Source organism: Panthera onca, chromosome C1, assembly GCF_046562875.1.
Source record: "Panthera onca isolate mPanOnc1 chromosome C1, mPanOnc1 haplotype 2, whole genome shotgun sequence".
NCBI lineage: Eukaryota > Metazoa > Chordata > Mammalia > Carnivora > Felidae > Panthera > Panthera onca.
In genome coordinates, this window is record NC_138346.1 from 100410318 (window position 1) to 100432287 (window position 21970).

At 37.6% G+C, this 21970-nt stretch overlaps 1 long non-coding RNA gene across 2 annotated transcripts in view; it reads right to left on the reverse strand.

Moving 5' to 3' along the window:
- LOC132672997 (uncharacterized) overlaps nt 1–21970 on the reverse strand; it is a 60104-nt gene that overhangs the window by 23274 nt on the left and 14860 nt on the right. For both annotated transcript variants that reach the window (XR_009607822.2, XR_009607823.3), the window contains exon 2: nt 611–709. This is a non-coding gene — a long non-coding RNA (uncharacterized LOC132672997). The remainder of the gene's footprint in view (nt 1–610; nt 710–21970) is intronic.

Genomic DNA, 21970 nt, shown 5'->3' on the forward strand with positions numbered 1-21970 from the left:
ATGCAAGATTATGCAATTCTATAACATCAATGATAATAATTAGTCAAAGACACTAAACTTGGGGGGCACCTGGATGGCTCAGTCAGAGCATCCAACTCTTGATCTCAGCTTGGGTCTTGATCTCAGAGTTGTGGTTTAAGCCCTGAACATGCTCTTCACTGGGCATGAAGACTACTTAAATAAATTAAGTAAGTAAGTAAGTAAAACAAAGAGGGTATAGGTATACTTGTAGCTAGAGCTGTGGCGAGTATCATGTTTTTTAGCAATCTCATAACTTCCCTTACCTGAATCCTCTGCCTGCCTAGGTAACTGAACAAGTAGGGTATTGATCAGTGGAATATTGACTGCAATAAAAACCAAGAAATCTGGATCCAGACCCTATTATTCTCTGAGTGAGGCAAAATACACTTAATAATTTAAATTGAGTCTTAGTATCCTCTAAGATATAATGAAGACCTATAAATGAATAAAATAATTGTTATGAATGTCAAAATATCTAATATTAACAAATATTTCAAATGTAAACACTGTATGTTTAAAAGGCAATAAATAATAAATATATCAATAAATGCAAATCATGGTAATTAATAATACCAATATATAGTAGTACCTAATCATTATCTGCCAAATGTGGGAATGATGACCAAGGGAACTATGTTTGCTTCAATAGTCTTTCTCAAAATTCACTTGAAAACATGAGGAAACATACCTGCAAAGAAGCAAGAAAATTACTTTAGCTGTAGATACCAAGATATTAAGAATACTTACACAGAGGGAGGCATATTATAAGAGACTCCTAAATACAGAGAACAAACTAAAGATTGCCGTAGGGGAAGTGGGTTGGGAGATGGGCTAAATGGGTGATGGGCATTAAGGAGGGCATTTGGTGGGATGAGCACTGGGCGTTTTTAAAGTTTATTTATTGATTTTTTTTTTTTTTTTTTTTTAGCAATAGCAGGGGAAGGGAAGAGAGAAAGAGAGAAAGAGAGAGAGAGAGAGAGAGAGAGAGAGAGAATCCCAAGCAGATTCTGTGACAACAGTGCAGAGCCAGATGTGGGGCTCAATCTCATGAACCATGAGATCATGACCTGAGCCGAAATACCAAGCACAATGCACTGAACATAGTAACTATTCAATAAGAATAAAAGATACTTTTTTGTTTCTTATATTGCTGTGACCAGCCCTGTTGGTCACTATTTAGTTAAAATTAATAAAAATTAGGGGTGCCTGAGTGGCTCAGTCAGTTGAGCATCCAACTTCGGCTCAGGTCATGATCTCAAGGTTCGTGAGTTTGAGCTCTGCATTGGGCTCTGTGCTGACAGCTCAGAGCCTGGAGCCTGTTTTGGATTCTGTATCTCCCTCTTTCTCTGCCCCTCCCCTGCTCATGCTCTGTCCCTCTCTGCCTCTCAAAAATAAATAAACATAATAAAAAAATAAAAATTAAAAAACTAATAAAAATTAAAAAATAATAAATATAATTTAAATAGATGAACTCTGTGAGAAGTTATGGTTTCCTCGATATTTGCAAAGTCTATTCTTACCTTCCCCTCTATCCCTTTGTTTTTCTTCGTAAGGAACTTGCTTTAGAAAAGTAGAAATCACAAAAGGCCACCAGAGAGTGAAGTTAAAATAAATACCTTCCCCTTATTGAAATCTAAGATATTGTTGTTGGTAATGATTCAATTTATCCTATCCTTCTTAATTTGATTAAACCACTTCCCAGCAAAATGTCTTCCTTTACTGAGCACCCAACTTCACCATGGGGGTGAGACAGAATGAGTGCCGTCCCTCTTTGTCACCAGGTACCAGATACTCAGCAACAGTTCCTCAGGATTTATGAATTCTAGATAAGTAAGCCATAAAAGATATATTTCCCCTTTGATCCATCTTGAAGAGATTTACTCATTCACTTGTACTCCACATAACAAGAGTTGTGGACTCTATATCTTAATTAACATTTTAAAAACAAAAATAATACGAAGTTGGCATTTTCCCATCCTTCTCTGTTTTATAATTGCAGTTCACTTTTTCTTATAACACTCCAGTTCTGCGAATACAGCCAATTGTCTTAAGTAATTAGGTTGTCTATTTTGGGTAAATATGCTACAGTGTGAGAACATGTAAAAGTCTCTGTGTGACTTGATATAAATTGTGTTAATTAAACACACTATTGTTTGAAGCAGTATCTTCTAAAAACAACCACAAGAGATTTGGTTTTCTCCACAGCAATCAGATTCTAGTGCTTGGAAGACTTAAGCCTAATGAGCTCTAGGCACTATCATCAAGTGGAGATTTTAAGTTTCCATTGACCAGGACCCACTGTGGGGCAGAGATGAGGCCAGAGGTCAATTGCAGTTGTCAGTGCCACTCTACAAGACGGTCATCAGTGGAGATAACGCTGAAGACAGAGCTGAGAAAAGAGAAGTAAATGTTTACCCAGTACATACTGCAAATTACAAGTAAGGCCGTGCACTAGATGAAATACCTGACATCTCTTTTATAAGCAGCTCCTCACTGATATAGGGACACATTTTCCCTAAAGATGGCTAACTTGAACTCAAAGTAATTTAGAGGAGGTGACAGGCTAAAGTAAAATAGCTGCATTTGAATGCACATTTGTACAACTCCAGAATACAGCACTTTGGAAGATACCAAGGTGTCCAGTAGGTCAGAAGAAAGGATACAGAAAGCTTGTACAACTGGATGGGACATTCTTATGGAAAACAATACAAAATTATGAACGGTAAATTAAATGTGGGGCCTGGAGAAGGCACCCATGAAAATAAGTAGCTCTGAAGATTCCTGTTCGAAGTATTGTTGCATGCTAAAACACTGCAAATATTTAGTTGCCTAAATTAATTACTATTATCTTTTGCATTTCTGGGGTATCATAGGGTTGGCTAGGATGTACTTACTTAGCGTTCCTTATGTAGTTAGAATTAGGTGCCAGGCGAGGCTGGAGGCATCCAGGCACTTGATTAGCTAAGCAGCCAAGGTGACTCATTCACATTACTGGCAGTTCAGGCTAGCTGACTGTCTACTCAGTGTTTAGCTGGGGCTGTTGGCCATGATCTTATCTGGGGCTGCATGTGGCTTGTGCCTCTCATTGTATGGCAGCTGGGACCAGAGGTGTTGTATCACAAGACACAGTTTTCCAATAAGGATGGAGCAGATTTTGCCAATCCTTTCAAAAGAGTTTCCCAGAGTTGCAGAATATTGCTTCTGCTGTGTTCTGCTGGGTAAGCAGTCACCAGGCAAGTCTAGATTAAAGAAAAGGGAAATGAACTCCATCTCCCAATGTGGGGGACATGACAGAATCTGTAGCTATCTCCAATCCACCTCTGCCAAGCAGATAGAATCCTACCAAAGAGATTTGTAGAGCACTCTAGACTTTCAACACTGGTAAACCTGAACAGACAAGTGAGTTGGTGTAAATACTGAGGTTTAAAATCACCGACCAAGGCAAATAGGAAATCGTATTACTTTCTGCCTTTCTTTTATCCTGATGCTGATGAAAGAAATAGAGAAAAGGATAACGATGGAAATGTAAGAGGTTAATCTTTGAATGGAACCCCTGAGGAATGAGAGAATATTTTCAGATAGGGGATTCAAGATTTCCCATCACATATATTTTATATTACATACAAGGAAACTGGCCAGGGTAAAGGAAGTGAATGGCTCAAAATTACACAAGTTAGTGACATATCAAATTAATTGTGGATTACATAATCTTATAATTAAAGTGTGAAAAATCTTTAACTCTCTTTTTCATAAGAACTACAGTTTTACTTATGTAAATTTACCCAAATTTAAATTTAACCACATGTAAAAAGTTAAGCCTATTGAGAATCTAGGTTTTTAGCTCATCTTAAACTGATCATAATGTAAGCTCCCCAATGAAAAAGAACATGTCTGCTTTACTCAAGTTTGAATCACTGGGATTTAGCACCATGCCAGGCATGTGACATATAAGTACTAAATAAATATTGTTAAATATTATATAATAAATATAATAAATATAAATATTTATAAATAAATATATATTTATTATATATTTATATATTACTTATTATTTATTATATATAAATAAATATAATATATAATAAATATTAAAAATTAATAAAAATAAATTTTCTGAATAAATTCATAAAAATTAGCTTTTACTATTTTGACTTTCCCAAATGCCTTAAATGATAAGGTAACTGTGTATCCAGTGTATATCCCAAATTATCAGTTAAGTTGTACTCTATCTTGTTTCCTGTTTCCTACGTTCTTTCCTGGAAGTCTGCTAGTCTTAGAAGAAAGACATGTGAGGCCAAGCCATTTTCCTTGGTTCACAGACATGCATTCTGAGGCAGATATGTCCCAGTTGACCTGACACCTGTCAGCATGATAATAACTCTATATTATTGTATGTCACTGTTTTGGGGGGTGCTTTATTATGCAACAGTAGCTGACCAATAAAAATATGGGTTTTTCTTTGTTTTTGGTTATTTTTATTGGCTTATTTTTAATTTGTTAAGTTTTTGGTTTAAAAAAATTAATAAAAAGAAATCATCCAAAAAGTTACCATTGAGTTTTGTTTAACACAGAGAATAAATTAATGGCATTATTCCATGCACCAAAATAAAGGACCCAAGAATGTCTAATAACCCAGGGAGTAAGGAAGATTCTTTTTTTTTTCTTAATGTTTTTATTTATTTCTGAGACAGAGAGCATGAGCAGGGGAGGGGCAGAGAGAGAGGGAGACACAGAATCTGAAGCAGGCTCTGAGCTGTCAGCACAAAGTCCAATGCGGGGGTCGAACTCATAGACTGTGAGATCATGACCTGAGCTGAAGTCGGACGCTCAACCAACTGAGCCACCCAGGTGCCCCAGTAGGGAAGATTCTTAAAGCAAGATAGGAAACAGCTAATGACAAATATCCCCCACATTACAATTTATCTTTAGTTTAATCATTGGAAAATGTCTTAAAGTACTTTCTAGGATAATACAGGCAAATAAACTCATGTATTTAGTCTCTTGTTTCTTGTGCCCACCTTCCATTTAAAATCTTATTTAAGTGACAGTGGGAACCATTAAGCTAAATGTGTAACGAGTCTCAGCATAGGTATCTGTGTTTTAAAGTTTTTATATCCAAAGAGTTTCAGAAGGTTTAGGTTTTCACTGAAGTGAACTTAGTAGTGATGTAAGGGAATATGCATTCACATAGTCATATTACTGTCAGGCTACTGAGGATAATTGAAGACTGAGGGCATTTTAGGTAAGAACAGAAAACTTAGTTCCAAGTTTCTGTATCCAAACACACATAGTGTCAACAGTTCAGCAGAATTGAGACCAGCATAGTGGCACCAATCCCCCTAATTCTCAAATATAAAAGCATGTCATGTAGCCTTCACAAGTCTTCTCCAGTCCTAGGTGTATACCAGTAACAGGAAATTCACTGGGGTTTGATGCTTTAGACATTTATGGTTAATAGAGAAAAATAGTAATTATAAGGCAATGTTAGTGGATGGATGTTGATGAGAACAATTAATGCTGTAGATAAAATTAATAAGGGGCTGAGGGTAATAAATCAACATTAAATGTTACATGGAAAAACCAGAAATGTTTCTTGGCAGTATGTAAGGAGACTATCACCTCCTGCAATGAGAAGGCAGGAAAACCTCAGAACCAGTCCCAGGTCATAAACAAAATAGCCGTGAAACTCTAGAGAAGGTTGATTTTAGCCCCAGTAGGTCTGCTACCCCAAAATCAAGACTCTAGTTGGGAAGAAAGAGAACCCTAGAGTGTAAATGTAGGGACATCTGGGTGATGCACTTAAAAGTCTTGAGTTCCCAAGGCCATCAGTGATGAACCACTGTGCTATCCCCAGACTTGAAGGTGATTAGAGATCTTTCTCAATCTGTCCCGATTACCTTTTTGCCACTACATAGAAGCAACATAATGGAGTAATATAAATGCTTGGCCTTGAAAGGAGAAAAAGCACTGTATCACTGTATACTGAGTAACCTGTAGAACTAGCCAATATGTACAGGCAAAATTGGGAGTATATTTATGAGAATGAATTTTGAGACTTCTAGATCAAGGAAGTAAAACACAAAATTGGATATGACTGAGTTTGTTCATGTGGATCCCTTTTCCAGTGTATGAGATTTTACACTCTGCAAAGGACCCTTGGAGATAGCACTAACAAGTGGAAACCAGTGGAACATAGTAAGTGAAATAGAACTACCCCAAACACTGTGACAGATACTACAAGAAGGGATCAGAAGGCTCAGAGAATTAGTTATGCTAGAGTGGGTATATTATGCAAGGGTGGGATACCCAGAATATGACTATGCTCCTTGTAAGCAGTCCATTTACCAAAACAATAAAGAATGTATTGGTAGGAGAGACCCCAGCATCACTGCGAAGCCCCTCTGAAGTCCATAGCTGATAGTAAGGGATGTATTTACATGAATCTAGGCTACAGTACAGCAATGGGAATGATAGGCTCACGAAAGGATAGAGGCTAAAATAAAGTTGGGCACAATTGCTTATTGTTGTGAAAAAAAAAAAAAAAAAGGAAGTCGAAGAGGAAGTCAGGAATCTGACATAGAGTTCATAGTACATGGTTTTCCCCTCAAAGCTGAAAACGAGTGATTCCATCTTCTACCTCTTAATTACTAACACAAAAGCATAGCATCATTTAGGTCTTTCTTGGTCCCAGAGACAGCATATTCCACACCTGGGAATATTTAGTGCCATATAAAGCTCTAGCTTTGTGTAGGGCCCAGAGGAAGTAAGGGCTTTGAAGCAAGTCTGGGTTGAGTCCAAAAGGTCTTACCATTTGGGCAGTGGACCCCCTGATATTAGAGATATCTGTGTTTGGAAAAGAAACCATGTAGAGTGTATGGCAAGTACCAAAGGAGAATCACAATGTAGACCTCATTGTCTAGAGAAAGTCTATTCCATTTGAAACAGAGAATCATACCCTTTTTAGAAAACTGCTCTTGGTATGCTGATTGGCACTGGTGGAAACAGATTGCTGCATGATGGGGCACAAACTTACTGTGTAAACAGAGCTGCCAGGAGCTGGTTTTTGTCAGACCCACCACATCATACTCTAGGCAGGCCCAGCAGCAATCAGTTTTATTAGATGTAAGTAATATATCGATTACTGAACTAGACCATTGGACTCAAAAAGCCTACACAGGAAGTGGCCTAGGTCCCCATGATATCTACCAGTGTTGCACCGGATCCTCTCCCTCAGATCACATAAGCAACTGTGTGGAAGATCCCTTTGGATTCATGGACAAAGAAGGAAAAAATCCAAGATAGCATATGGATGAAGAAGTCAGTAATTCATGTAAGCTGAAAATGGATGGCACTTGTACTATAAACACAACCTGGAAAGACAGTGACAAGGGGTAAAAAGTGCAGAATCCCTAGTGGTTCATCTGGTCATCTACATTTTCCAGAAGGAGATAGGCCTTTAGGTTAAAATTTATATGGATTCATGGGCTGGTTGCTCCAGTGATGATCTCACTGGAAGGAGATCTATTGGAAGATTGGGAGAAGAACGTCTACAGAAGAGGCACATAGATTGACCTATCAGAATGGGCACAAGGTCTGAAGACTCTTGTGTATCACATGTTAATGCTCACCACAGAGATGTACCACAGACAAAGTTTTAGAAAAGCAAATAACAAAATAACTCTGCTATTACAGAGCAGACAGCCTCTGACACTCATACCTGTGTTGGGAAAACTGTGTGATTAACAAGTAACTGTGTTGGTTGAGATGGAGATTAGGCACAAACTCCAAAGCAAGGCATCCCTATTCCCCAAATTGAATTAACTATTTCTGTTACTGTAAGAAATGGAAGTTAACCCTGATGGCACCATCACATGGCATCATTCCTCAAATAGACCAACCAGCCTTTGGCATCAAGTTGACTGCATTAAACACCCTTCCACCATAGAAGATATAGCAATTCATTTTGAGTGAAATAAAAATATGTTTTTGGTATGAGTTTGCATTACCTCCTCACAAGATCTAAACCAGGACTACTCAGTATTCAAGAGCTCACCGAATATTTGATCCATGAACACTGGATCCTGCATAATCAATGGACCCACTCTAGAGTAAAGATCTTCTATCATGTACAGCACACCAGGAAGTTGATGATGGCCTGATACAATGTTGGAATAACCTAATCAATGTACAGTGAGGCATTGGTTTCAAACTGATACCCTACAAAGATGAGACACAATCACATATTCTGAATATGACCTAATTGGAGAATTTGTTGTTTCCTTCCTTGTAATTCTAGGTTATATAGTTAGGTCTTGTCACCAAGATCACAAAAGTGAATTTCAATATAGGTAAATTTTAAAAGGTGAACTTTGTCATTGCGAATACTTTTAAAGAATACCTAGCCAAAATGTAGAATAAAATATGGGCATCTATTTAGCTACACTTGATTATGATTTAGAATAACAGGTCATTACAAATGTGAAGGAAGTCTTCAAAATTATCATATCCGACCCTCTGTTTTTATCAGTGAGCTGAGATCAAGAGTCAGATGCTTAACCAATTGAGCCACCCAAGCACCCCACCCCCCCTAATTATTTTTAAATACTATTTTGACTTGGTTGAGTCACTGATTTGGGAAGCTTTATATAAAAATAAACACTATCCTGTATTATTTTTTCCAACTAATTGTATTTGGTATGCAAGATAACATAGATATATTAGGAAAATAAATTAATAAAAATGGTTATGGATATGGTGGCAAGGAAATTTCTAAAAATAAAATTAATCACTTAAATTGTCAGCTAAGGGGTCCACTTTCTCTTTATATTAAGGGCTCAATGTGAAAAAGTAAAGGATAAATAGAATCCCCTAAATATTACTCGAATATCACTTTAAATCAAGGAATAACACAGAAATATTTATTAAGCTGTTCCAAGGGCATATAAACAGAAGAAATTACAAGGTAAAGAAAATTAATTAAAACTTTTTCATAGAAGATTAAATTCAAGAGCTCTTCTAAGACATAGTAATTTATTACTATAATGTCAAGAGAATAGAAGAAGGAGAAGAAAGGAAAAACCTTTTCATCAAAGTGTTAATGGGTATGTGTTGAACTTTTCAAAGCCCAAATTAATCAGCATGGCAACAGTGAGGAGTAGGACAGAAAGGATACAGATCACAGACAGGCATTTTCAAACTTGTAAGGTGTCTTTGGCCAACTTTCAATTTCTCCAGGGAATAAATGATGACATTTTTAGTGACTTAGGGGATGACCTCTACTTCGGTATGTTTTGGAGCCTAACAGAGATGCCGCACACTGGGGCTTCTAGCTGCTTTGTGGCCAATGCATCTCTTGCCTCAGATGTCTTCATTTAAAGGGGGTGGGAGTGTAAATATCTCTTAGAGACCCAAATACTACATTGGATGACAATACTGTATAAATAAATGTGACATGAAGTGAAAAAATACAAGTACTCTAAGAGAGAGAGAGAGAGAGAGAGAGAGAGAGAGAGCGCATTTGTGGCAGAACTCTTTTAAGTTCTATCCAGAAGCACTTTTGTATCTTTAATTTGAGCCTTGTAAGAATTTAGTAAAGATCACACCTAATATCACACAAAGCTATTAAAAGGTGCATTATTTCAGTAAAATCCTCCAAATCAAATATGTCAAGAACAATAGCCACTTGCAATATACCTAATGCTTACCTGCCTATATTTCTCTTATCCCCGCCCCCAAAGTTCTCATATACGTATGAAAAAAATTATATATTATATACAAGATTATATATATCACATATAACTATATATATATACATATATATAACTATCACAATTAACTGTATATAATACATTATTTTTAGATTTGAAGGTGAATTCCTTGGATTTTTTTCTAAATTCAGTTGAAATTGATTTGCATATAAGATCATTTTAAAGGCAATCAGCTCCTTGTGGTACAATCAGTTCTGAGGAGAGTAAAATTATTTTAGTCTAAGGTGACATAAAGGTTCATTGATAGGTATGATGAGTTCATCTTTTTTTTTTTTTTTTTTAACATCGAGGTTGAAGGGAAAATGATGAAGGGTTAAAGGGATGATTGTACAGCATCCATGGAACTTCATCAGAACATACTACATAACCAAAAACCTCTCACTCCAAAACTTTCTTTCTTTCTTTCTTTCTTTTTGCCTTTTCTTTCTTTCTTTCTTTCTTTTTTTCTTTCTTTCTTTCTTTCTTTCTCCTTTCTTTCTTTTGAGAGAATGAGCATGGGAGGGGAGAATGAGAGAGAGAGGGAGAGAGAGAATTCTAAGCAAAAGCTCCATGCTGTCTGCACGGAGCCCAACATGGGGCTCAATCTCACTAAGTGAGATCATTACCTGAGATCATTACCTGAGCTGAAATCAAGAGTTGGACCTTAACCAATTGAGCTATCCAGGCATCCCCCCCCAACTTTTTTTTAATTTGATGGCACTAATCTGAGCTATTTCTGTGATGTCATTACTTCGATATATATCCTGGTTAAAAAATATATATAAGTATAAAAGTCAGCTCCTCACACATAATGTTTGTCTATATAGTGTCAAGTATCCAGATATTTGGAAACATATGATGATTGACTGACATTTTAATTTTTCAACTAGAAATTCTGGCAGAATGTTGACCTAGACTTCATCGGAAAAAGCCCTTTTTCCTGAACTAGAATCTTATTTTAGAATGATTGGCATATCTTAAAATTACACATTTTTTGAATTGCCATTTTACTGGGCTGTGAATTTGAAAGAAGAGAATAAAAGAAACTGTCATAAATCTACACACAAACCATTTTAAATGCTTAATATAGAAGTATAAATTTTAACCCTTTTGCGTAATCTTCACTTTGAGGATACTTTCAGATAACAATATATAAAACATTTTCATTGTTATTCTGCACTATTTCCTAGGAATCATAGTTATGAAATTTGTCGCATATGACTTTATTGGAGATTTTCTTATTTAAATTAGGCTGTTACCATTAGATTTAGTTCTGTTGTGAATTGGAGAAAAGAAAATGAGCTTATGTTGAGATACACTCTGCTAGAATGTAACTCCATAGAGTTAGAGTCTGTTTACTTGTCATCACAAACATATCTCAATGCCTAGGACTTTCATAGAATAGGTGCTCAATAGCATTGATCAAGTGAATAAGTGGATAAGAGGAGCATGGTAACTCATAAAGTTTGGATATTGCCTCCTCAAGAGATTCTAAGGCATAGATAAGAGATACATATTTTATAAAATGTCTAAAATTCATAGAATTTATAAAAAAAAGAGGTTGCTACAGAGTCAAGTGTATTGATGGGGAGAGCAGGCTAAGAAAAGACAAGGGACATTGGATTGGTGTGTTGGAAGTTGGGTGACTTTGGCCAGAATAGATCCAGGGATGTACTGGGATAAGAAGTCCCATAGGAATGGGACGATGCAAAACCACAAATTTGCAAACAGTAACTGTAATAACTGTCTTAAAGATCTTAATGAAATGAAGAGTAGGGATAGTGAAAGTAAAGGAATAAAACAAAGGTAACTGGAACATGTAAATAGATAAATCACAGGATCCTTGCTGTAGTTGTTAAGAGTCTGTGACAGTTTATTTTATTTATATTTTAATGAGGGGGTGTGAGTTCTTCCTTCCATTTTCTTTCTTCTTTCTTTCTTTCTTTCTTTCTTTCTTTCTTTCTTTCTTTCCTTTCTTTCTTTCCTTCCTTCTTTCCTTCCTTCCTTCCTTCCTTCCTCTCTCTCTTTTATTTCTTAAATTCTTCCTTCCTCTCTCATCCCTCTTTTCTTTCTCTCTCATTATGTAATAATCTTTAATAAGAAACTTACATTTCTCATAATTTCTGAAGGCTAGAAGCCCAAGATGAAAGTGTCAGAACATTTAGTTTCTTCTAAAGCCTGTCTCCTTGACTTGCAGGTAGCTACCTTCTTGCTGTGTCGTCACATGGCCTTTTCTCTGTGTGCACAGATCCCTGGTGTCCTTTCCTCCTCATATGAGGACACCCGTCCTATCACATTGGAGCTCCTAAATTTCTATCATTTAAACATAGTTACCTCTTTAAAGGGTTCATTGGCAAATACAGTACCATTGGGGGTTAGGGCTTCAAAACATAAAGTTTGAGACAACACAGTTCAGTCCATAATAGATCCATGGACTTCCCATGTCTTCTTTACCCGCTTTAGATTTGGAGATGTTGCTGGGATTATGCCAGAAGTATTTCTATTCTAACAGAAAATACTGTTTTGCTTCCCCTGGAGGTGGAATAAATTGTTGGTGCCATCTTTAGTTTATGTCTTTAAGCACTAAAGTTTATATCTTACAGAAATTACTGGTAGTTTTTTTTTTCCCTAAATGGTGACAATTTTCCATATTTTCTAATGTCTTTAAAGAAGAATATTTTTGCTTTAAAAAAACTTTTCACCGAAAGCCTTGACAAAAATATCATTGCTATTCCTTTTTTTCTCCCTACTAGAAAAAAAGAAATCAAAAGTAAGAGGTAACAATCTCTCACTTTCCTAGTACCTAGAAGGGCTAAGGTCCAAGAGAGAAACTGAAATGAAAGAATTTAAGGCCAGAGCTTTGTGTGAAGGGGCCACCCCCAACTGGAGGAGAGAAAATGGCTACAAAGCCCAGAGAAATGCCCAGACACAGAGTGTGCTCTGTGTATCCAGGTACTAATATAAGGTTGGAAAGAGGGTGACGTGGCCATCTCCTTAGGTATTACCACCACCAAGGAAACAATGTACATATTCCAAGCAAAGGACTGTGAAGGAAATCCGTCTGTACCGTACCATCCACCTCACAATTTCTCACCTCTTCATAACTTTTACTTTCAGTTGGGAAATGATACACTGGGGCCCAAATTTTATCTCATTTTGTATGCAAACATAAGGGGATACTATTGCTCTGTGATGACTTCCAGCAAAAATTCCCTCCCTTCCATGCCTGTCCCCAAGGAACCCCTTCCTTAGCCAGATTTTCCATGAGAATGCGACACATTGGTGCATGCGCAGACGTATTCTGAACAAATAAGACAGCAATATTCAGGATATTTCTTTACTTATAAATGCTTATTATTTTTGAGAGAGAGAGACAGAGAGAGAGAGCACGAGAGGGGTTTGGGGGGGTGGGGGGAGCAGAGAGAGAGGAGACACGGAATCCGAAGCAAGCTCCAGGCTCTGAGCTGTCAGCACAGAGCCCAACATGGGGCTCAAACCCACAGACTGCGAGATTCTGACCTGGGCCAAAGGTGGATGCTTAACTGACTGAGCCACACAGGCGCCCCAATATTCACAATATTTCTGAGAATAAGTGTTTTGTTTATTGATTTGAGGTGTCTGGAGTCTGTGATCCAAGCACAAAACAGGGAGTAACAAGAAATTGGGAGAAATGAGTAAGCTACCTGTGACAGGCATGAGCAGTTAGAGAACAAAGCTCAGCCCTGTGTTTCAAACAGGCCCTTGGTAGTGTGGGTATGGGTAGTAATCATCATGAAGTAAACATAAAGGCAACATCTTTAAAAAGAGCAGTGATGGAATGCTGAGGCTAGAAGATATTTTTCCTTCCCTTCTTAGAAATTTATAGCCTGGTTTCAGAAAAAGGAGATTCAAACATCTGATCCCACTGGAAGAGAAACACACAGGAGAGCTGTAGCTCTGTATTCAGTAAGATATTTATTAATCCATTAAGTATGTGTTAAGTGGGGCACTGTTCCAGGCACCAGAAGCATAGAAATGAGTAAATTTGTGCAACAGAATTTTGGACACAGATAGAAATAGAAATCAAAGGACATGAAAACACAAATAGAAATGATGAACTCCATGCACAAAAGGCACAGTCTATAGTAACAAAAAGAATAAATTTGGATCGATCCTGTAACTGTGGAAAGAGAAATTGACAGTACTACACCGGAGATAAGTAACAAATCTGAAGTGATAACGTGGTTCAGTGGTACAGAATAAGCATAGTTTAATTGGGCATCGTATTCTAGCTTTAAAATAGTATTTCCCTCAAAACTGTGGTATATACTCTGGTACTGCCCTTAGGGAGACCAGTACCATATGTTTTGATTCCCAAATATATTTTTAACCATGTATTTATTTATTTTTGAAAGGGAGAGAGACAGAGAGCATGCATGGGCATGAGCAGGGAAGAGGCAGAGAGAGCAGGAGACAGAATCCCAAGCAGGCTCCATTTTGTCAGTGCAGAGCCTGACAGGGGACTCAAACTGGCAAACCTTGAAATCATGACCTGAGCCAAAATCTAAGAGTCGAACACTTAACCAATTGAGCCACCCAGGTGCCCCACTGATTCTTATATTTTTATAGTCCCATTTTTCTCTCTATAAGAATTTAATATTTACAGTTCCTCTTTATCCCTGGTGCTCTGAAATTTCACAACACTATGAGTCTCTTTAATTTATTAGAGTTGCCCTATGTTTTTTTTTTTTTTTCTGGAAAACTGATGTTTTTCAAATCTAGGCTTTTTAGTTTATAATTTCTGAGAAAAATGTTTCCTTCCCCTTACTTTGTTCATTCCTTGTTCATTCTGCCCAAGATTGTGGGCATCTTGAATTGACTACTTAATTTCCTTATCTTTTATTTCTTGGTTATATCTTGACTCCCTCCCCCCTCATTTTTTCATAAGTACACTCATTTCTAACTTTTCTGTGTAAATTTTATACCTTTGCTATCACGTTTTAAATTTCAAAACACTTCCTTGTTTATGAACGTCCTTTTTATGGATTCTGTTTCTATTTCATGGTCTCAACATCTCTCATTTTCTCTAAGAATATTAATTCGAATTTTAAAATGCTCTTTTGTTCTATTTCTGTTTCCTCCACATTGATCTGCTTTCTGTTTTGTAGCCATTCCTATAGAATGGCTAAAATGCAAAACTAACTGACAATACCACTTGCTGGAAAGGATAAGGAGCACAGGAACTTTTTCACTGCTGGTGTAAGCATAAAATGATGCAATCACTTTTGAAGGTGGTTTGACAGTTTAACACAGCTTGACAAAATCTTGCCACATTATCCAGCAATCCTGCTCCTTCAGACTTACATACACAAAAGCATATACATGAATACTTAAAGCAGATTTCTTCACAATTAACAAAAAGTAGCAGAAACCAAGGTGTCTTTCAATGGGTGTATGGATGAAAAAACTGCAGAACATCCATATAATGGAATATTATTTAGAAGTAAAAATAATGAGGGGCACCTGGGTGGCTCAGTTGGTTAGTGTCTGACTTCAGCTCGAGTCAAGATCTTGTGGTTCATGAGTTTGCGCCGCCCTGTGTCAGGCTCTGTTGCTGACAACTCTGAGCCTGGAGTCTGCTTCAGATTCTGTGTCTCCCTCTCTCTCTCTGCCCTCTCCCCCCACCCCATCCCCACTCACACTCTGTGTCTCAAAAATGAATAAATGTTAAAAAAAATTGTAAAAAGAAGTAAAAATAATGAGTAACAAAAGTGAAAATGGTTGGATGACTCTTATTCCTAAGTGAAAAAAACAGTGTATAAATTTAATGATCCCATTAAATGTCATCCTAGAAAAGACCAACCTATTGAGAAGATATATTGGTGGCTGCCAGGAGTCAGAGTGGGGAGGGCTTGAATAGGAGAAGCACATGAGATTTTTAGGACAATGAAACTAACTTTTTTTATGATACTGTGTTGGTGGATACTTGACATTATGCATTTGTTCAAAACCTATAGAATTGACACAAGGAGTGAACTTTAATATGTTCAAATTAAAAAAAAATTATTTGGAGACTTAATTTATCACAGGATAGAATGCAGAATGAGACGAAAGAATCTCATTGGATTATTTGTGTGTGAAACAACTCACTGAAGGACCTAGGGGTTGAAGTGCAGACCTAAGTGTCTTTGGAAATGAGCAGAATCTCTAAGAATAAAGGCAAAATGAACGAACATAAGTTCTGTACAGTAGCTGATATACTTGTTTGAACAGGAATATGGGTTAACAGTTCTAAAACCAGAAGTGTGTGTGTGTGTGTGTGTGTGTGTGTGTGTGTGTGTATGAATGAATGTAACACTAAATAAATTAATGGTGGATGGGGGGAGCCAGCTTTCTCGCTGCTGAGTAGGCTAGAATGATCCAGTGGTAATGGGTTAGATTTAGAGAAATTAATATGAACTCATGTTTAGCTTAATATGAACATAGATGGATATATATATATATATATATATATATATATATATATTAGTACACACACATATATATCCTTGTTCTATCAGCTGAGAGGGCTGAGAAGAAATTGATGGAAGTATTCCATTAGAAACAAGTATACCTAGAGCCCAGATTTTGTTTTTAATACTGTTATCTGGAAAAAGGGAACTGAGTCCTAAAAGAAATGGCTGAGTCTATGTCTGAAGCAGGATATTGCCAGAGTCCAGCTCCAGCAGGTCCAGGGGTTCCCGAAGGAAGAACGGCGTCGGTGAAAATAAAACTAAAATAAAAAACTGGAAAATAAAAAACTAAAACTAAAATAAAAATGGACACAGACAACAGCAGTGTGTTGAACTGGCCAATTTATTGCAGTAAACATGGCATTATATATGCTAGTGATTTCCTTGTAGCATACGTCATCTATGTTTTTCTAACATTACCTAATTTTGAAAATGTTCCTATGTATAAACAACCTTTAAGAAATAACATGGTGATTTTCCCCTAACTTTCCCGCATACCCTTTGATTATAGATTAATTTCTTACATTATTCCATTATGCATCTGCGTTTATCTATAATCTACAGAGCATTTGCTTTGCTGTTCTCGTGAAAGGCCCTCCATTTCTCAACACCTCAAGTGGAACAGTTACAGGGACATGACCTCCTAACCACATGAGGCCAGAAGAACAATGTGTTTGCCTCGGTCCGAGGTGCCAGAAAGGGGCTGAAAAGGCCTTAGAAACCCATGCCTCATACATTCTCAGAGAGACAGTGCACCTAGGAACCAATGAACCATTCTGTACCTTAACTGACTAGGTTCAGTCATCATCTGGAATGCCTCTGGGGCGCCGGGTGGGCCTAGGGGTTGAAGTCACCTGTGCCCAGAGATACACTCCTTAGTTGCCGGAGTGGGGCTTTCAAATCCATAGGTCTCTTCTTTACAGGCCCTCTTTGCTGGCAAAGGTATGAGGCTATCCTTCCTGTAAGCAGAGGAGTCTCCATAGAGGATGGCAAGGGCTAAATGTAAGGCCGCACAATTTCTTGCAGAACCTTATTTTCTTTCCTAATGGTTCTTTACCCAGAGGGCCTGTCAAGGGCAATTCCCCAACAGACAATACCCCAGGTAGTTTTAAGGCCAAATTACCTAAAAGCGGGAGTACAAGAAGCTTCACCGTCGGTGGGCCACCTTGCAGTCACCAGTCCATCCACAGCCCGGGCTTTGCCACTCAGGCTGGGATAGCTCGGCTTCCAGCAGGATATAAAGAGGATGAACCAGGAGCATCTTGTAGTGCTGAAAAGTGAAGTATTTAAAATACACACATGTACTGCACAGTGACGGATATATGTGAGAGGGACACAGGAGCCAAGTGAAAGAGCTCCCAGTGGCCAAAATTCCAACTACTTGAGTGACAAAATAATTAAAGTACTATTGGATTGTAAGCCAAAGTACAAAAAAATCCATGAATCCATATTGATAGAAATAAATGACTCAATAAAATAAATGGGAAAAATAGGTAAATCTCCCATGCAGAACAATTTGAAATAATTTACCTTGACTCTCCTTTCAAGGAGGTGGAACATACCTCCTCACTCCTTAAATGTGGGCTGCGTGCACACAGTGACTTCCTTCCAAGGGGCTAAAGTATGGAAAGATGAAAAGAGTATCTTTACACTGGAGAGAGCCGACAGTTACTGTCTCAGGGAGGTGACCAAAGTTCACTATACCAGTAACTCCTGTTGGTAGTATATACACTTGGTACATTGTGATGAAAATGGCACTTCATTTTTGTGGTCTTCCTCCAAAAACCATATGCCTGCTCTACTTTGGAGAAGCACGTTAGACAAGGCCCAGCCGAGGGACATTCTACAGAACTTTTGACAAGTACTCATCAAACCTGCCCAACTTATCAAAAACAAACAAAATCTGAGAAGCAGTCATGGGCAGGAGGAGTTAAGGACACATGTTGACTAAGCACAGGTGGTATCCTGGATGGAATCTTGAAACGGAAAGAAAAGACATTAAGTGAAAATGAAGAAATCTGAATGAAGTACAGGCTTTAGTTAGTAGCAACACATCAATATTTGTTCATGCATTGTAACAAAAGTGTCATACCAGCATAAGAATGATAGAGGAAACCATGCTGGCTACATGGGAATCTCTGCACTAACGTCACAATTTTTCTGAAAACTAAAGCTATTCTAAAATAAAAAGTTTCTTCAAAAATACTGCATGGACGTATAAATTCGCACAACATAGGCTTCTACCTTTTGATCCCTCAACCCCACTCCTGGGGATTCACTGAGACAGCACCAATGAAAAGACAACAACAACAACAACAACAAAAACTACATTTCTACAAAGACTTTCACTGTAGTGTCACTTAAGTTATTGGGGAGAAAAAAACTAAATGCCCATACATAAGACAATGATTGAATAAATGCACAATACACATAATAGAATACTATGAATTTATGAGACTGAATGAAGACCTCTATGAAGTAACAGGGAGTGAAAAGAACACAGTGCAAAAGAGCGTATCTAGTATGCTAGATCTTGTATAAGAAAGATAAGGAGGGGCGCCTGGGTGGCTCAGTCAGTCGAACGTCCAACTTCAGCTCAGGTCATGGTCTTGCAGTTTGTGACTTAGAACCCCTCTTCGGGCTCTGTGCTGACAGATCAGAGCCTGGAGGCTGCTTCAGATTCTGTGTCTCCCTCTCTCTGTGTCTCCCCCTCCCCTGCTCATGCTCTGTCTCTCTCTGTCTCTCAAAAATAAATAAATGTTAAAAAATTAAACTAAAAGAAAGATAAGGAAATAAAGAAAATAATAATAATAATAATAATAATAATAGTAATAATAATTGTTCCTTCCCTCAGGCTATTTTGTTTTACCAGAAAATAATTTTACAGTAGTGTTCTGGGATTGGCAGATTGGGAACAGGAAAGCTATACGCTGAGTGCCAGCTTTCAGGAAGCAGAGTGGAAGTAGGGATTTGGAAGTCTTGCTATTAAGTGTGCAGGTTTCTATTTATTCACATTCATTTGCTAGTAGAACAAGTCAGGATTTCCTCAGCTTTGCTTTGTGTCCCTGAAACTTTTCAGGTTCTCCTGTCCAGGAGTTAAACATCTGAAACTTTTCAGGTTCTCCTGTCCAGGAGTTAAACATCAGTCTTTTCCCGCCTTGGTACCTGGGCCATTCCCAGGTCCAAGGGAAAGAATCTGACATTATCAAACTGCTTTTTACATGAACTTTTAATTAGCCCTTCTTATTTTAGCTTCACTCTGAACCCTGCCTTTACACACTAAAGGCTGTAATTTCTGAGAATTTGTGACAAAAATAACTTGCTTCTTGTAGTTTCACCCCTTGCAGGCTTCCATATCAGTGTTCTGGGACATCCAAGTCCGTTATTACTCATCCATTTGTTTTTTTGGCTTCCAAATCATTATTGTCATATCCTTTTCCTGTATTTTTTTACAACTGTTATTTTTTTCCTTTCTTGTTTATAGCTTTTCTTTTCATTCAATATCATTTAAGGGGAAAAATTAATTCATATATTCAATCCAAATGATTTAACTGTAAGTCCTTAGGTTTGTTTTTTAAATTTGCAATATGCGTTGAGTTTAAATTAACACCAGGCTGTGTTTTACTTGGCATGGATTTAGTTTCTTCTGTCAAATAATTTAACTTTTTTTTGTTTTCTTTCATAAAGTTAGTCAACAAAATGTTTTCATTCATTGAACAAATATTTGAGAATTTTCTGAGGATCAAGCATCATGGTGTAAATGCCTCCCAGGCAAAATTAAAATATGTGTCTTTTAAATGAAGTAGAAAACTATTAAAGGGTTTCAAGTGTGGTTTCAATACGATAATGATTTCTATTTAAAAGTATATCATTTGAGCGGCTGTCTACAAAACGAGGAAGAAGTAATGTAATAATCGCAGCAGAGAGACCAGATAAGGAAGTGATTTCTATAGTAGGAATACATGCAGATAGTGGCTGGGACAAGAGCATATTAGAAAGTGAGATACGGAAAATGGACTTATTTGCAAATATTTTGAAGATAAAATTGTGGGCCTTATTGATGGGCTCCAAGGAGTGACGGAAATGGAGGAAGCAAGTGCAATCTTTAATTTTCAGGCTTTATCAACTAGTGGGGTGAGGCAGACAACTGGCAAAATGAATGTACTTATAGGAATGGGAATGAGAGGGAGGCACATTGCAAGGGCTGTATTTTACACGTGCTACACTCAAGCCCTGGCTCATGGAACTGTTTGTGACACGCTTGCGCTACCGGGATTCAATTGATATCTGTTGTAAGTTTTCAGGTTCTTAGAATAAAAATTAAGATGAGATGTGCAAACTTCTCATATGGATTGGAGAGAAAGACTACATTTGGCCAAACAGAATGTTAAAGAATCCTCAAAGAAAGCTGAGGATCCTAATTTTTAAAGGCACCAGTTACATAGTCGAAGTGCCCCTTAATGAAGATCAATTTGAACACATTATCTCAGTTATTAAAAGATAGAATTATATAGCTATACACACCATCAGAGAAGTTAGACAGTGAAAATTAGAATAAATTTTGGTGAAGACAGAAAACCTTTGGGGGCACACTTGTGTTCATAGTCTAATGATTTTTTTTAATGTTTATTTTTGAGAGAGAGAGCGAGAGAGAAAGAGTAAGTGGGGGAGGGGCAGAGAGCGAGGGAGACACAGGATCTGAAGCAGGCTCTGTGCTGACAGCCAAGAGCCCAATGCGGGGCTTGAACCCACTAACCTTGAGATCATGACCTGAGCCAAAATCTGACGCTTAACTGACTGAACCACCCAGGCGCCACTATAGTCTAATTACTAATGAAGAAAATAATGAAACATTGCTAAGCCTATCAGTTGGTTAAAAATACAAGTAACTTGGGGCGCCTGGGTGGCTCAGTCAGTTAAATGGCCAACTTCAGCTCAGGTCATTATCTCGCGGTCTGTGAGTTCGAGCCCCGCGTCGGGCTCTGTGCTGATAGCTTGGAGCCTGGAGCCTACTTCTGTTTCTGTGTCTCCCTCTCTCTCTGCCTCTCCCCCATTCGCACTCTGTCTCTGCCTTTCAAAAATGAATAAATGTTAAAAAAAATTTTTTTAAATAAAAAAAATACAAGTAACTTTATCAACAGATTTGTTGAGTATGCACATCTAAAGTGTTCATGATATTTTTATTTATAATGATATGATGAGTAAACTACCACATCCTGCAGAAACATAACCATCCAACAGTCCCCCTTGCTGAATGGCAGCTAGAGGAGAGGGAAGGAGTTTGACTGAATTTCTGTACAGTGTTTTCTTTACTCTCAGGCTTCAGAGGATTCATACGTGAATATAAGTGTTCTATTAAAAAAAGAATTTTTTTTTCTTCTCGTCAGTGCTTGGTTGACTGAGTTATATCAAATATTCGACGGTGAACAATGCAAAGGAACTATTGCTACCTCTAGGCCATACTTGCCTCTTTACAATAATCTTACTGGTCTAGCTTACTCATAGTTGAGTTATTGATGATCTACTGAGCTAGATGTGACTGAAAGATGAATAAGATATATGACCCACATTCAGAGAGATTCTTACATCACCAAATTTTACTGCAATTACTCAGTAGCCACTGAAACCTAGTGAAATGGAATTTAAATGGAGAAAGTAGGAAGACAAAGAAAGGCATTTCACACTAGCAGAGCCTCCCAGAGCTTTTACCAG